We start from the raw sequence: 15,870 nt of genomic DNA on the forward strand, positions 1-15,870 counted from the left end.
AAAAAGTCACATTCTTATACATCTCCTGGAAGGGGTTTAAGGTAGGAGTCCGTCAGGTCTCTGTAAGGAAAGTGGTCCAGAAAGTCAGTGCCACCACTGAGAAGGCCTTCCTCCTGATGGGTGCCCGCCGTGACTCTGGAGGCAAAGGAGCAGAGAGCAAGGCCTGAGATTATGCCTGTGTCGTACACTTGGGTCTCACTCCCAGGATTTTGGGTGCTCAGAGTTGTTGGTTCTGAACCCTAGAGCCCTCAAAGATCCCTGTTCGGTAGTACTGCCACCACCCTGTAAGAGCCAGTGTCTCAGCCCAGGGAAACGGAGACCCTCTAGGCTTAACTATATCCCTTGTTGGCACTGAGCACTTCCTTTACTTAAAGTCTCAGTCCTCAAGTTACTAGTCCACAATGAGGATTTTTGGTAGCTTGCTGAACGGCTAGGCAGGATTCTGAACCTTTGTCCCCAACAGACAATGAACAACATGATAAAAAGATTTTCTACTTTATTAAATACATAGGGTTACAAAAGGTTACAAAAGGCAGCAAATGCTAGAGGCATAAAAACTTCTAGGAAACATAACAGCATAAAACAACAAGGCTAACTTGCTAACTCTATTATTCTCTAACCCTCACCTGGGTCAGCTTCTTTTGTAGATCCTCAGGCCAGTTACCTATGGCCACATGGTCCTGGCGGGGCAGGATGTGCACCCACCACCTCTCTCACAAAGAGACAAGGAACAAAGACCCGGTCCTCTAGAAGTGGGGCTGGAAGCTCGCCCTCTCAGCTCTTCCCTCCCCCCTGGAGATCTGCAGCTGCATTCCATCCTTAATGGGCATCTTTCTGGCTGCCTAGGTGCTACATAATCACCTTCCATTGAATTGTAAATTCCTAGCAGCTAGGAAATGCAAGCCACTTCTGTGTTACTGTTTTAGCTTGGTTCAGGCCTTGCAATGCTACTAGGCCTGAACTGTACATATCCATAACAGCCTGGAACATTTGGGAAGGCACTTATGGGAAGAGGAGAGTCTTTCCGAGGCATCCAGAAGGCCCTTTGAGGTCTGTTGGGGGCACGACGACTTTTTAAGGTACCCTCCTGCCTGGGACTGCCTCTCATTCCCCTTCTTTCACCGTTCACAAGAGGCTTTGCTGAAGGTGGATGAAATCAAGGAGAAAATTCGTTCATTTTAAAGAGGTGCCGGGTTATTAAGAAAACCCCTTGTAATCTTGCGAGGGGTGTTACATTCCTGGTTTCCTCCAGTGCTCCTTTAATGAATTTGGCAAGATAATTCCACACCCTCCATGCACCATGATGGCCTAAACACACTTTCTGTGTTTCCTCGGTGGAACCAGCCAGTTTGGAGAATGCCAGTTTGGAGAATGTGTGAGCTCCACAGAGTGATGGGTGGAGATGAGGCAGCCGAAGATCTCAGAGGAGAGGAACGCTGTAGGTAAGAGATGACCAAGGCAGTGACCAAAATGTTTTGCCTAGGGAGTGGCACGCTGACCTCTATGGTCTTCCATCTTTTGTTATGTCACTTCTGGGAGACTCATCCGGATTCTGTGGCTCGGTTTCTAGAGCAACTGTCCATAGTAACAAATCCTCTGCAATACTGCCAGTGGAGATCATTTGTAACTACAGGCAGTTGAAAGAGAGCTGCTATCTACCAATCTGTTGCCTGATGCGACTGTTTCAGTTGGCCTTATAGATGGGCTGACCCTGCCTCCAGGTACAAGAGGGAAAGAACTGCTGGAGATCTGTGCATTGTATGCACAATCCTCAGCTCGATAGGACAAGGGGTCTGACTCAGTCAGAGGTAGCTTTCTAGGTTCGTGAATGAGAAAAGATGCAAGAATTACAGGGAACCTTTAGCCTCGAAAAAGTTCTCCAATTGTCATAGCCATTTCCCCAAACCAAGATAGTTAACACCAGAATAAAAGGCTGTCCTCTTTTACTCAGCACTTTGGATGGAATGCGTCAGAAAGGTCAACACAACCAGGCAAAATTTCAGGCTGAGACTGAATTTCAAGTGGACTATTAGCAATTTAGATACATTTCAGGTAAGTCACCTATTTATCAGGCTGAAGCTTCAGACATTTGCTAATTTACTCTTGCCTCTCTTTCTCTTGGAACAGGTGCTTTGAGAATAATTCACGTCATTTTTTATACTGTCACAACATGCTGTCCTTAATTCACCATGTTCTCCATGTTTTCGACACAAGGCCCATGATGTATGGCTCGTGCAAACCGCTGTCAGGTTTCTCATAGTCCTTGGACTATGAAACTCCAGTTTACATTCAGGAACCTCTGAGAGCCGTTGCCCTTGTCCATTCAACTGTCGGTACTGGGCATCCTGGATGATTGGGTGGACTTTTAACTGGGCAACAAGCAAACGATAACTGGGTAACAAATCCCATGTTATATATGCTATCATGTTGGCAACCTTCAGTCTCGAAAGACTATGGTATCGCGCTCTAAAAGGTGGTTCTGGAACAGCGTCTAGTGTGGCTGAAAAGGCCAATTCGGGAGTGACAATCCCTTCCACACTGGGAGCAAGTGCAGTCTGTCCCTGGTCTTTCTCCCTGGCTATGGGCCTTCCTTCTTTGCCTCTTAGCCTCAGACTGTTGGCCAAGTGTCTCTTCAAACTGGGAAAGGCCATGCTGCACAGCCTGCCTCCAAGCGGGCCGCTCAAGAGTCCAGGGTTTCCCACCTGTTGAGGTCCACTCCTAAGGCCTTCAGATCCCTCTTGCAGATGTCCTTGTATCGCAGCTGTGGTCTACCTGTAGGGCGCTTTCCTTGCACGAGTTCTCCATAGAGGAGCCCTAACCCTATCTTTGCGCTTTAAAAATAAAAAAAGTACACCTAATATAAAAAAATATATATATATTGGTACACATATGTTCAGGACACAAAAAGAATGGACACAAATGTCCAATATTGGGACGCATTTGACCAGGACATTTGTCCAAGATGCAGTGGTCCTGTCACTATGAATGTCCCCAAAACGTGCTTTAGGGTGTAGGTGACAGAGCTGGGCCAAAAGTTCTTGACTTTCTTCTCCAAATTTGGGAGGCAAAGGGGGCACTAAAACCCTCTCACCTAATTTACCTGTTGGCCAGCAGTAGCCAGCAAACACCTCCATTAGAGGAATGGAGCACCAGTGACATCACATCACATTCTCAACTGCTTCTGATGTCATTTCTCTCTATGCGCATGTTATTCACGTCAGCCAGACTGAGCCAGCCCATTCATGAAGCAGACTCAGGCAGCAGCTGTAGGGAAGGCACTACCATTACTACCACCAGCCCACAGTTGCTTCCATCTTCACTGCCTGAATTTTAAAAGAAAGAGGAAATGCTAAGGAGAAGAAAGTTGCAGCCTAGACTTCACCTTTGCACTCTTCCTTTGGAAGGAGAGTGTGAGTGGCAGTGAAGGATGGGGAGGAATAGGCCAGTGCCAATGCCACCGCCACCTAATGGGGAAAGAAGGCAGCCTTGATCATGCTGCTTCAGGCACTGGAAGATGTGGGACCGTCCTGCCCATAGAATGACAGTGCTTGGCTTCATGTGCTGATGGACTAAACAAGACAAGCAGGCCAGAAAAAGAAGAAAACCTTGAAAGAACAGTGAGTTGTAACATCACACAGAGAGAGAAAGAGAGAGAAAGTTGGAGTGGGGGAGGGTGGGCGGACAGGCCCGTGGGTGGGCAGTGAGTGAGTGGGTGGGCGTGGCCAGGATCTGGCACTTGTGCCGTATCCTAACAGCAGTCCCGGGCAGACTGGGGCAGCAGCTCCAGGCTGCTCTGATCTGTGCCAACTCTTGAGGTGGTACAGATCCAAGTAGCCCCATTGGAGATGCTGTGGCTTTACCTGGGGTAAGGGGAAGCTGTTTTCCTTGCCCCGGGCTGAGCCACTTTCAGCCCCAATCCCACGTTGGATATGGGAGAGGCCGGCCAGCCTCCCTGTGCCAGCTTGGATTAAGACTGGACTGTTAAACACACTTATTTCCTGGCCCCTGTGACTTGGTAGCCAGAGGAGGAACCATGCAGGCAGCCCAACATATGGCCCTGAATCCTCTTGGTCCTGGGTATCAGGTGAGTTTGGACAGCCAATCCCAAACCACAGCCCCATATAAAGCTCTGAGATGTGCTGTTCTTTACTCATTCCATCTGGGATGGTTTGTCCTGAAGGAGGTCCCCAAGCTACCCTCCTCTATTTACCCACATGCTGGCACCTATCTCTGATGCTCGCCCCCTCTCCAACCAGTGAAATCTAGCCATTGCCAGAGCCCAGACCAGAGCTTCTTCGGCACCCTTCAAATTAGCAATGCATTCAGGGAGCATGTGGTTCTGATGCCCCGTAATCCCACAGCAAATGGTTGCAAGTTCATTAGATGCATTAAAGATTTATTGGGTGTAGCTCCATCTCGGTTTATGGCACACCAGGGACTGGGAAGTCCATTCAGTCTAGAGGAACAGAATGAAATGCTATCACCATAATGAACCTCCTCCCTTGGCATGATAACGAGCCCCATTTGGACGTGGAGTCTTGTTCAGTTCAGTAATGTGTCCCGCATAGATATGAGTATACTCACCCCCTTTGCTGCCAATCACAATGACAAGTGTAATAGCCATGCAGCTCGTGCTAATGGAAGGGCCAGGATAGTAAGCCATTGAGGAAGGCATCTCAGGAATTGGCCAAAGTCCTCCCAAATAATTGAAGAGTTCCAAAGGGGCCAAGCCCATTCCTCAGCAAGGTCTGACGGGGGCAGAAAGTTGCCTTCTAAGAGTCAGAACATTGGTTCAGCTCGGTATTCTGAAATCCCCCATTTCAGACAGAGCATTCTTTTCCCAGCCCTCCCTGGAGGTGCCAGGAATCGCTCCTGGGGCCTTCTCCATGTGAGAGATATGCTTTGCAGACACTCCAAATGAATATACGACTGTCGCAAACTTAGGGGGGTTTGGGGTGCTCAGAGTTCTTGGTTCTCGAACCCTAAAGCCCTCATGCCCCCCCCCCGTCCAGTAGTACCACCACCACCACCCTGTATGTGCCAGTGCCTCAGTCCAGGGACACTGAGACCCTCTAGGCTTAATTCTAGCCCTTGCAGGCACTGAGCTCTTTCTCCAATTAGAGCTTCAGTCCTCAAGTTACTAGACCTCAGTGAGCACTTGGTAGCTCGCTGAATGGCTAGGCAGGATTCTGAACCCTTGTCCCCAACAGACAATGAAACAGCTTAGTAAAAGGTATTTTAGTTTATTAAGTATATAAGGTTACAGTAAGGCAGCAAATGCTAGAGGCATAAACATCTAGGAAACATATCAGCAATAAAATATTAAAGCTAGTTGGCTATCTCCCAACTCTCACCTGGGTCAGCTTCTCTTGTAGATCTTTTAGCTCTAGGCTACCTGTGAGGCCAGGTGCCCATGGTGGACAATGGAGCTCACAGCATGCAGGATGTTGCCCCCAAACTCTGTCCAAGAAGGAACCCACACACCCCTTGGGGCACTCATTAGTATACCTCTTATGCTAATAGTTCTGAGGTGACTTCATACTTATTAAGACTGTGCAATCAGAAGCTTTTGAGGACAGAACCTTCTTAAAGTTGGCCTGGTTGCTAGCTCTCCTAGTTCCTACCCCTCCCAACTGGAGATCCACAGCTGCACTTCATCAGCTTGATAAGGCGCCGTTCTGTCTGCAAAGGTGCTACATTCCAATGGGTTGTAATTCTTGTTATCTTTCCTTTCTGGCCAGCAAAGGAGAGACAACAATCTTTTTGTTTATTTACTCACATTCTTGCAGCTAGGAACTGCTGGCAACTTCTCAGTTACACTGTCTTGGTGTGGTTCAGGCTTCTACTGCCGACCTAGGCCTAACTTGTACATATTCATGACAATGACACTGAAGCTTCATAACACCCCTTGGTCCACCTCGCAGTCTACACCAGTTGTTCCCAAACCTTTTAGCACCAGGACCCACCAGGTGGGTCTGTCAGGACCCACCTAGCTTTATCAGACTTTTTAAAAAGGAGAGCTAGAAAGAAATATTTTATTTATACTAACCAGAAAAAAGACCCTCAAACATTTATCTCCCTATATTTATACCTGTTGGCTTGCAAACTGCAGAAGCTCAGCAATCTTGCAAACTGCAGGAGCTGAATTCTTTGCAAGGTAATTAGCAGCTACCGTATCTGGTTTTTTGGATAACCTTAGGGCTTGAGGCAATCAGTTCTCTGATCTTTCCATCACCCTTTGGCGACCCACCAAAAATCAGGGTGCGACCCATCAATTTGGGAACCACTGGTCTATAGCAGTGGTTCCCAACCTGGGGGTCACAACCCCCAAGGGCAGCAGAAACCACCATTTTCCCCTTAAGGGGAGTGGCAAGTCAGCGATTACAGCAACGGTGGCAGTTCCAGATTCTTGCCACCACCACACTAAGGAAAAATGGGGTGTTCATTTCTGTCTGTGGCAGCAGCTGGAGACACCACAAAACCCAGGTTCTCCTCCCATCGCCGCTGCCAACAGGTAAGTCCCAAACCTCTTTTTTTCTTAGCACAGCGCTGTGAACCCAGAAGTACCATTGCTGCTGACTCACCACCCCCCTTACAAGCCCCATCACACATTCAGTGGTTCCCTTACCTTGGTGTAAAGGTTGGGAATCACTGGTCTGCACTAACTGCTGTACAGAGCTCTCTCTCTCTCTCTCTCTCTTTTGCTTCCAAAGTCACCTGTTCCTTCCTCGAGGATGGCTGGAGATTTCCAGCACAGGAAGCAATTACGAGGCCAGGAATCGGTGTGTCACTCTCCTCCAGTCAAACGCGGCACTCCATGTCACAGCCCTTGACAGGCGAGCTCAGACTTGGACTGACCCAGAGAGTCAGTTTTGCAGGAAGGGGATTTGAAGTGTCTTCACCTGCTGCTCTGCAGGCAAAGTTTTGACAAGCTTGACAGGTGTCATCCACCTGGAGAACAGCGAATCCTACTCTTACATGCTGCTGTTAGTGCCACATGTGATCCTGCGGCCTTCGGGCTCTGCATCTGACAACCACATTTGCTGGGCTGGAACCTGGTTGCTGGAAATATACCTCCTAAGAACATAAGAACAGCCCCACTGGATCAGGCCATAGGCCCATCTAGTCCAGCTTCCTGTATCTCACAGTGGCCCACCAAATGCCCCAGGGAGCACACCAGATAACAAGAGACCTGAATCCTGGTGCCCTCCTTTGCATCTGGCATAGCATTTCTAAAATCAGAAGTTGCACAAACACATCATGGCTTGTAACCTGGAATGGATTTTTCCTCCAGAAACTTGTCCAAACCCCTTTTAAAGGCGTCCAGGTCAGATGCCATCACCACATCCTGTGGCAAGGAGTTCCACAGACCAACCACACGCTGAGTAAAGAAATAAATATAATATAAATATAACCTCTTATAACGCTGCTTCATATAACACTGTTTCATTGGGATGTCCTGGGTGTAATTTTTATAGTAAAGCATCTCCTCCCCCGTATCCATGAGGGTTCCATTCTACCCCCCACCCCAGATATGGAAACTGCAGAAAAAAGGGAATCCTATATCAATGCAGTCCCCTGAACCTATTACCTTTGTTTTTACATAGTAGTGATTGTAATAGGAAGTTTCTTGTTAACATGTAATAGGATGTTTCTTGCTAGCAAAGGAACATTCTTGCTTCACTGAAGAATGTGACGTGCAGGCCTTCATGCTACAGGGAGGAGACTAACAGAACATTAACCCATTGTTGCCCAGCCTGCAGGTGTACACATTTGATCCACGTTGCGTATATGCAACGTTGGGCAAAAATGGTTTAACAGGGAGCATGAAGTTTCGTGCTTCCTGTTAACACTCAGTTAGTCTCCCTCTAGTATACAGGCTGTCTGCCTGCAGGTTACTCTTCCATTAAACAAGAATGTTCCTCTTGTAAAAAGTAAGAAACAGCCATGCTTCACCCACAGGTAATGGGACTAATTTCAGGGGGAAAAAAGGCTGGCATGGAAACAACCTCAGGACTGGTAAGTTAATTTACTGAGGGCTAAAAACACTTATAAACATATTGGCTTGGCTGTCACAGTGGGACAGGTTAACAAGTATCTACAGGCCAATTGGAAGCCTCTTCCCGTAGCCTCAGGGACAACATTTTGAGAACTGCTGCATTAAATAAAATTAAAGCCATGAATTTAATTAGAAGTCTGGACAATAATCTGAGTTGTTTTAAAACCAAATAAAATCTATCTGCATTCAAATTGATTTAAATAACCGCAATCCAGGCTCTGAAGCAGTCCGTCGGCATTAATTCCAAAATCTTGCTTATCCACAGGAACATTTGAATTTAATGGCTAACCATTAAGAGCCCTGATTATTTCTAGACCTGCATCAAATTGGAGCACCCAAATGTGACAAGGGATGGTCATCCTCGGTCATCAGAAGTGTGCCATCTAACTTCTGTGGTGAAGCTACAGCGACATCTGGTGGCCAAATGAGATCAAAGCATGTGGCAGTACAGATCAGCTAAAAAGCCAGGTTCTTACAGCCTGATCCTATTCGCGCTCAGAGCCACCAGAATGAGCATCCTGGTGGCACTAGGCACTTTCCAACTGTTGCAAACAGCAACATGGCAGAGTGCGCGGGCTGACCACTGCCACAAGTGGCCAGCGGCAGCTGCTTCCAGGCACCCGACTGCCCTGGTAAGTATACATAGCTGGGTGGAAGGGAGGTAAGGGATGGATGATGGGGCAGGAAAAAGGGTGGAAGGGGACCAGGAAGGGGGCAAGTTTGGCCCATTCCACCGAATCCAAACCCTCTTCCCAGACACGATCCATCTTCACAGATCCATGCCATGGCTTCACTAGGGTTTGGTGCAGGAGGCCAGCACATCAACAACCGTGGCCCCACCCCATTGGTTTTTTGGCCGTAACTTTTGATAGAACAGAGATATCAAATGTGGCTTGTTTCATTGCATTCTGCACGAAATTACACACTGAATGATATACAATATTATTTGAAAGTACCAAGATTCTAAAAATTTTGGCCAGTAGTGGTATCATACCCCCCCCCCGTGCATGTCACCCAGTGCAAACTGCACCCCCCACACCTCCCTATCGACACCATTGGATCCATGCAGACTTGTGCCAGCAATACATACCAGGCCAGCAGGGGTTTACTCCAGGCCCCCAGAAGCCAAAACTTCCCCATAGGATGCATTGGGCACCAGTTTAACACTGTATCGCCGTGCAGGGAATTATGGTGGATGGGGCTACTCGCTATAGGTAGGTCATTTATTCTGCCCATCCTTTTGGCTTTGGCTGAGCAGCTGTGATGGCACAGAACATGCACAAACATTCAAACAGCGGAGGGGGAAACATCCCGCAATGAAATGTTTCTGCCACTGTTTCAGTAGGGATTCAGGTTGATTGCACAAGAAAATCCTCACATGGGATTTATCAATGAACAGTGGCATAGCTGGAGGGGGGACGGAACACTCAGGCTGGCAGCGAGGCAGGCAAGCGGCCCCTCCCTTTGGAGCCATTCCCAGTGGCTCCGTTTTGCTCCCCCCACTGGGAATGGCTCCAAAGGGAGGGGCCACTTGCCCGCCTCGCTGCCAGCCTGAGTGTTCCACCCCCCTCCAGCTATGCCACCATCAACGGATTGTGTGTGGAAGGGAAGCCCAGAATGTGGGGGAGCTAAAGATGCAGAGAAGTGACTGAAAGCCCCATGGAGTTCCTTGAAACAAGAGGAGCCTTGTGTCGTGGGTGGCTAAAATGTATATATTATAAACAACGTTAAAAGCATTTGTGAAAAAGGAAGCCACAGCCATAACAGCCAGCAGTATTGCAAACAGCAGACAAAAACAAGGACACCAGCAATAAAATCTATGCCAAGTAGCTGGTGGAAGTAAGAAGGTTTTCGAAACCTAAACACTGGAGGGGAAGAAGGCTGTCAGATCAGCCCAGATCTAACTCAGGTACCCATTACTTGTTGCTCCCGTTGGTTTGGATTTATTGGAACAGAGTGACAGCAGGACCCAGGGGATACTAGCAGGAGGTTGGCTGAAACTGCTGATTCACCCGTCAGCGATGCCCAGGCTGAGCGAAGGGGGGCATTGGGGTATTTGGAAGTCTTGGGATTCAGCCAAGGTATTCAGAAGTCTAAAAACAGCTGTGCAGAAAGCACGGCAGGGTTGAATCTGAGAAGGAAGGCCAAGGAGGAAACAATGACAGGGCAGGCCATTGGCCAAGAGAGGCTAGCGGTGGATGGAAGACCCCATCCCTCATTTCGGCAGCCAACTTCTCAGCTCCATGCAAGGATCTAGAGCAGGGGTGTCCAAGCTTTTTGGCAGGAGGGCCACATCATCTCTCTGACACTGTGTTGAGGGCCGGGGGGGAAAAAAAAAAGAGAATTAAATTACGTTTCAAATTTGAATAATTTACAAAAACGAATATATTAGAGATGGAACTTATATGAATGAATGAAGGTCTTGCGATAGCTCAAGGCCTATAAAAGGCCTTGTACGAAGCAAGGCCAGCCTTTCCTTCGCTGCCGCTGCTGCATCTCAGTTGTGAAACAGCAAGCAGTGGAGGAAGCCCTCTTCCCACAGCTCACGCGAGAGGTCAAACAGTTGGCTGTCACTCTGAGAGCAGCTGCATCAGGCCAGCGTGGGCTCCAGCAAGTCTTCAGAGGGCCAGAGGCTCCTTGCACCCTGGGGGCTCCCTGAGGGCCGGATTGGGAGTCTTTGAGGGCCACAAGTGGCCCCAGGGCCGGGGTTTGGGCACCCCTGATCTAGAGCCAAAGGACGGGTTGTGGCTCAGTGCCTGCCTGCATTTGCCACGCTCGGCCTGGAGGAGGCGCTGGAGAGGCAGACTAGGAGCCCAGCAGTGCCCCCAGTTCTTGTGCCTGCCTGGAGACTGGGGGGAACCCTATTGGCCTCCTGCCTGCCTTCCAGCCTGCGCTGAAGGAGAGAAAAAGTGTTGGGGTCTCTGCCCCGAGGGTGCTGCTGTGCAAGGCGCGAAGAGGGCGGCTGCTCTCCTGCTCGGCGTCAGAGGAGCAGCACTTGAGTCCCACTCGGCAGCGCGCCAGCCAGGCAGAGAGCCGGAGACCCCTCCTGCCCTGCTGGTCATCCGGCAGGCAGCCTTTTCGCAGCGCCGCTGCGCAGCTCCCCCGGTGGCGCCGCGGGGAAAGCGCTGCGCTGCGCTGCGGATCCCGAAGTCGCCGGTTCGAGTCCCGCTCGCGGCAGCCTCCTTTTCCTTTTCTGGACTGGCCAGCCCCCGCAGCGCGGCCCCCCTCAAGCCTGCTCGGCGCCCCGTCCGTCTGGCGCACGGGCAGCGCCTCCTGCTGCCCCGGCCGTGCCAACACAGCCTTTCCTGCCAGCCTGGAAGCCTTCCTGCCCGCAGGCTGGGTGGGGGGCGCGCAGGGGCTGGCTGGGGGGCAAGGAGGGCCGGGAGGCTCCTGGCTCTGCCTTTCCGCCTCCCCTCTTGCTGGCTGCCCATGTGCGCTGCTGGGGAGGTGCCACGCATGCCGCTCCTGGACGCTCTCTGCGCCGGTGGCAGCCTTTCCTGCCCTTGCAAGGGTCCTGGAGAGGCCAAGCAGGGGCTCTGCTGCCCAGGCCCACTGGGTGGGGGGCCCTGCCCTGTGCAGACTTCTCCAGGGGTCTCCACCTTCCCCCCACCCTGCCCCAGAGGAGCCTCGCTTGACCCACTGCTCCTGCCCACTTGGCAGTGGCTCTGCTGCCCAGGCCCCCCTGAGTGGGAGACCCTGCCTGGCGAAGATTTTTCCAGGGCCCTCCACCTCCCCCCACCCTGCCCCAGAGGAGCCTCGCTTGACCCACTGCTCCGGCCCACTTGGCAGTGGCTCTGCTGCCCAGGCCCCCTGGGTAGGACGCAGACTTCTCCAGGGGTCTCCACCTTCCCCCCACCCTGCCCCAGAGGAGCCGCGCTTGACCCACTGCCTCCTGCCCCCTTGGGTCCCCATTCATTTCCACGTGTGCCATGCTACCATGCCGATGTTCCCATGGTATGTGGCTGTATTTGAGGAAATGTTAACTGATCTGTCCTTTTTCTAGGCTGCTTGGTGCAGTATAAGCCTTGAACAGTGATGGTCAGTGGGGCCTGCTCCTGGGGAAGTGTGGTTCTGATCGCAGCCTTTGGGAAGTTTGGGGGATTTTTTTTTTAACATATCAGCAACTGCTTGGTGGGAGGGTTTTCCTTTAAATGAATTCTTTAAATTTAAACTCATTGTACACTTTTAATTTACTTAGGCTGCAATCCTAACCACACTCTCCTGGGAGTAAGCCCTGTTGAACAAAATAGGACTTGCTTCTGAGTAGACCTGGTTAGTATTGTGCCCCTACAGCCCAATGCTAACCTGCCCAGGAGCAGGCAGGCTGACGGGCCTGCACTGCGTCCAAGGCAGGATTGAGGCTGAAAGAGGCTCAGCCCAGAGCAAGGGGAATTGCTTCCCCTTCCCCCAATGGGGCTGTTCAGATCTGCGCCACCTCAAGAGGTAGCAAAAATCGGAGCAGCCAGGGATCTGGCATAACTGATGGATCCTGGCCCCGCCTTCCGTTCCGCACCCGCCTGCATGCAGGAACGCCTGCCGCCAGTTGTTCCCAGCCGTAAGGTTCTGTTTTGCTCCCCCCACCAGGAACGGCTCCAAAGGGAGGGGCCACTTGCCCTCCGCACGCAGCCTCCCTGCCCCACTCGCCGATCCGCCCCCTCCAGCTACACCACCACCTGACACCCGCCCACTCCCTTCCCCAGAACACCTCCTGTCTCCTCCCTGCCCTCCCCAGGCCCCACCCCACCCCTGCACCAGCAAGCTCTGTCAGTACATTCTTTCAAGTCGGCACAGAGAGGCCACCGCATGGCCTATCTCCCCCTTGAGCGACCCTCCTGGGCTGGCGCAAGGGACTTCCATCAGCTCAAGGATGCATTAGGATTGCGCCCTTACTTACTTCATTTGATTTGATTTTTGTCATATGGGGGGTGTTTAAAAAAAGGTTCCTGCTTGATGATGTCACTCCCGGCCATGACATCACTTCCAGGTTAATGACATCACTTCCGGTGGGTGATTGTCATTCTAAAAAGTGCATCCTGGTGCTAAAAGCTTTGAGGAGCACTGCCATGTAGAGTTTGAAAAGTCTCCTATGAAGCAGTGGCTGCCAGTCAATGCTGCCAACACTAGGCTAGGTGGACAGAGTCTGACTCCGCAATCAGCAGCTTCATAGATGTTTTTTATTTTTAAAGGTCTGCTGTACACTCTCCTCAAACACAAACAGCAGATTAAACCTGGAGTCCCAGACTGCCTAGCGGCCCCTTCTGCAAACACTCCATCAGGAACATGCTCACATTATTAGCAATAACCTCTGAGCAGGTGGGGCGACTGGCTGAGCTTTCCAAAGCCCCTTCGGTATCTGCAGACGACCGACGTAGCAACAGACACCATCCACCTGAAGCTGTCTTGACCCCAGCAGGTGGTGGCGCAAGTGTGATGTTTCCATGCTGCATTTGTTCTGCTTCCCAGCAGTGCTTTTGGAAACTGGGCATCTATGGGCAGCCCACCTGGGTGTGTCAGTCAGGAGCTGCCTCGATGGAGAATCATCGCAGGAATAAAGGGCCCTCAGGCGCTAGACTGACCCTGTCACCCAGGTCCGGCCCTTGGATTCCGAATCCTGAGGCTTGAATCGTAGCCTGAATGATGGGCAGCCCAAACCTAACTCGCGCTGGAGCAGGCAGGCCAACATTTCAGGCAGTCAGAGGCTCAGGCAAGGGGAAATGTTGTCCCTTACCCCGGGGGGGGAGCCACTGCAGTCCCAATGGGGCTACTCGAATCCGTGCTACCTCAGGAGGTGGTGCAAATTTGAGCAGCCCTGGACTGCCCTGGGCCACCCGAGAATGGGGTCAAGATCTGGGCATAACTGCCAGGCCCTGGCCCTACCTTCTGCTCCCCACCCACCCGCACCCAGGAACACCCGGCGCCTACCCTCCTCCCACCCCAAAACACCTCCCTCCTGCCTCCATGTGTGTGTGTGTAGAGCGGAAAAAGCAAATGCTATAAATAGATCTGTGACGCTGCCAAGAAAGAAAAAGGAAGAGATAGTGATGGAATCCAATGGGATTATCAACATCCCAGAACCCCCGTCCCTTTACTGATGAGAAGACCGAGCTGGAGCTTTACAGAGAGCTCCAGTGTATTTAGATTTAATCTGCAGACTAATGCGAAATTAAATTGGCACTGAAGGCTTACCACTGATGCTAGCAAAAAGTGGGGGGGGGGGGAAAGATTGGTTTAACAACAAAAGCACACAGCATCTGTGTTTTCGGGAGCAATGCAATGCCTTCTGGACCAGGTGGAGCCTGCAGGAAGAGGCCTGCGCAAACAGTTCCCTGTCCTGGCTAGGCTAAAGCCAGATTCTGGATAGCAGGTCGAGGTTTGGTTGATCGGCACCTAGAAGAGCTCCAATGGGAAGCCCAGCCCAGTCTTACACCGCTCCCCAAGTGGCCATGCTGCTGCATCCCAAAGGGACATGCGCTATATCCTGTGGGGTCGTTTCGGGCCTGTTAGCCTTCCTCAGGGTAAAGCAGTATTTTTTCCCTTGCCCCAAGGTAAGCCCCTGCTGGCCTGCTGGGTCTACTCGGACATGCACCAGCAATTTCACCGGCAAAAGTCTATGTGGTTGGTTGGCAACCTTCAGTCTCGAAAGACTATGGTATAAGCCTACAGCACCCAGTATTCCCAGGCAGTCTCCCATCCAAGTACTAACCAGGCCTGACCCTGCTTAGCTTCCAAGATCAGACAAGATTGGGCATGTGCAGGGTAACAGTTGCTGCATGGACTTAAGGGATTGGGGCCAAGAAAGGGAATAGGATATCAGTGGCACCACTGCCATCAATATCGCCTCCTTCCTGGCCTAAATCCACCCTCCTCCCTGCCCCATCTCTGCCCTAGTCCTCCCCCTCTCCACTCTGTTCCACATCTCCCCTCTTCCCTCCCATCTCCTGCACTGACTTACACATGGACCTGGCCATTCAGCACTTGCGGCAGTGGCCAGGCCACACTGAATGACATGTTGCATTTTGCAAAAGGGCATTAAGCTGCCAGAATGCTCAAGGTCTGAACTGAACAGTACATTCTGGCATTATTGAATGGGGTGTACTTAACCACTGAACTAGAAGCACATTGGGAGGGTGTGCGTACAGAAAAATATGGGCTTCCCAGAGGCATCCAGTTGGCCAATGTGGGAAGCAGGATGCTGGCCTGGCTAGACATTTGGTCTAATCAGATAGGGCTCTTCTTATGTTCTTAGTTCCCTCTTAACCAGTGGTTGCCAAAGTGTGTGTCATGATGCCTTAGGATGTTGCAGCACACTCACACGGGAGCCACAAGTTGTCCCTTGTGGTCTCTCCTACCTGTTCGCCTGGGCGCCACCATCTTGGATCTCACAAAATCTTGCAAGGTCTAAGAGGGCAGCGCCCAACTCTCTCAAGACTTGGGTGCTGCCATCTTGGCTCTCACAAAATATCGTGAGATTAGGCACTGCCATTTTCGCTCTAGCAAAATTTTGCGAGTCCAAAGATGGCGGCACTCGGCTAAGCCAGGAAGAAGAGGCTGTGGGGGCGCTGTGACCCAGGGAAGTTTGGAAACCACTGCTCTTAACCATGGCCCCAGTAAACTTGAGCCAGAGTCCTATTCTGTTACACCTGAGCAAATTATTCTGACAACCAGCCTACTTGAACACATTCTCTCAGTAGTAGGAACGTTTGTTTTAGTAGTAGGAATGTTTGGCAGAAGACCTCTCCTTTCTAAATACTGTATTTATGTCTGGATAATTTTAAGAAACAAAATACTAAACCACCTCTCCCCCCTCCCTT

The sequence above is a fragment of the Tiliqua scincoides genome, chromosome 8, assembly GCF_035046505.1.
Source record: "Tiliqua scincoides isolate rTilSci1 chromosome 8, rTilSci1.hap2, whole genome shotgun sequence".
NCBI classification, from domain to species: Eukaryota; Metazoa; Chordata; class Lepidosauria; order Squamata; family Scincidae; genus Tiliqua; species Tiliqua scincoides.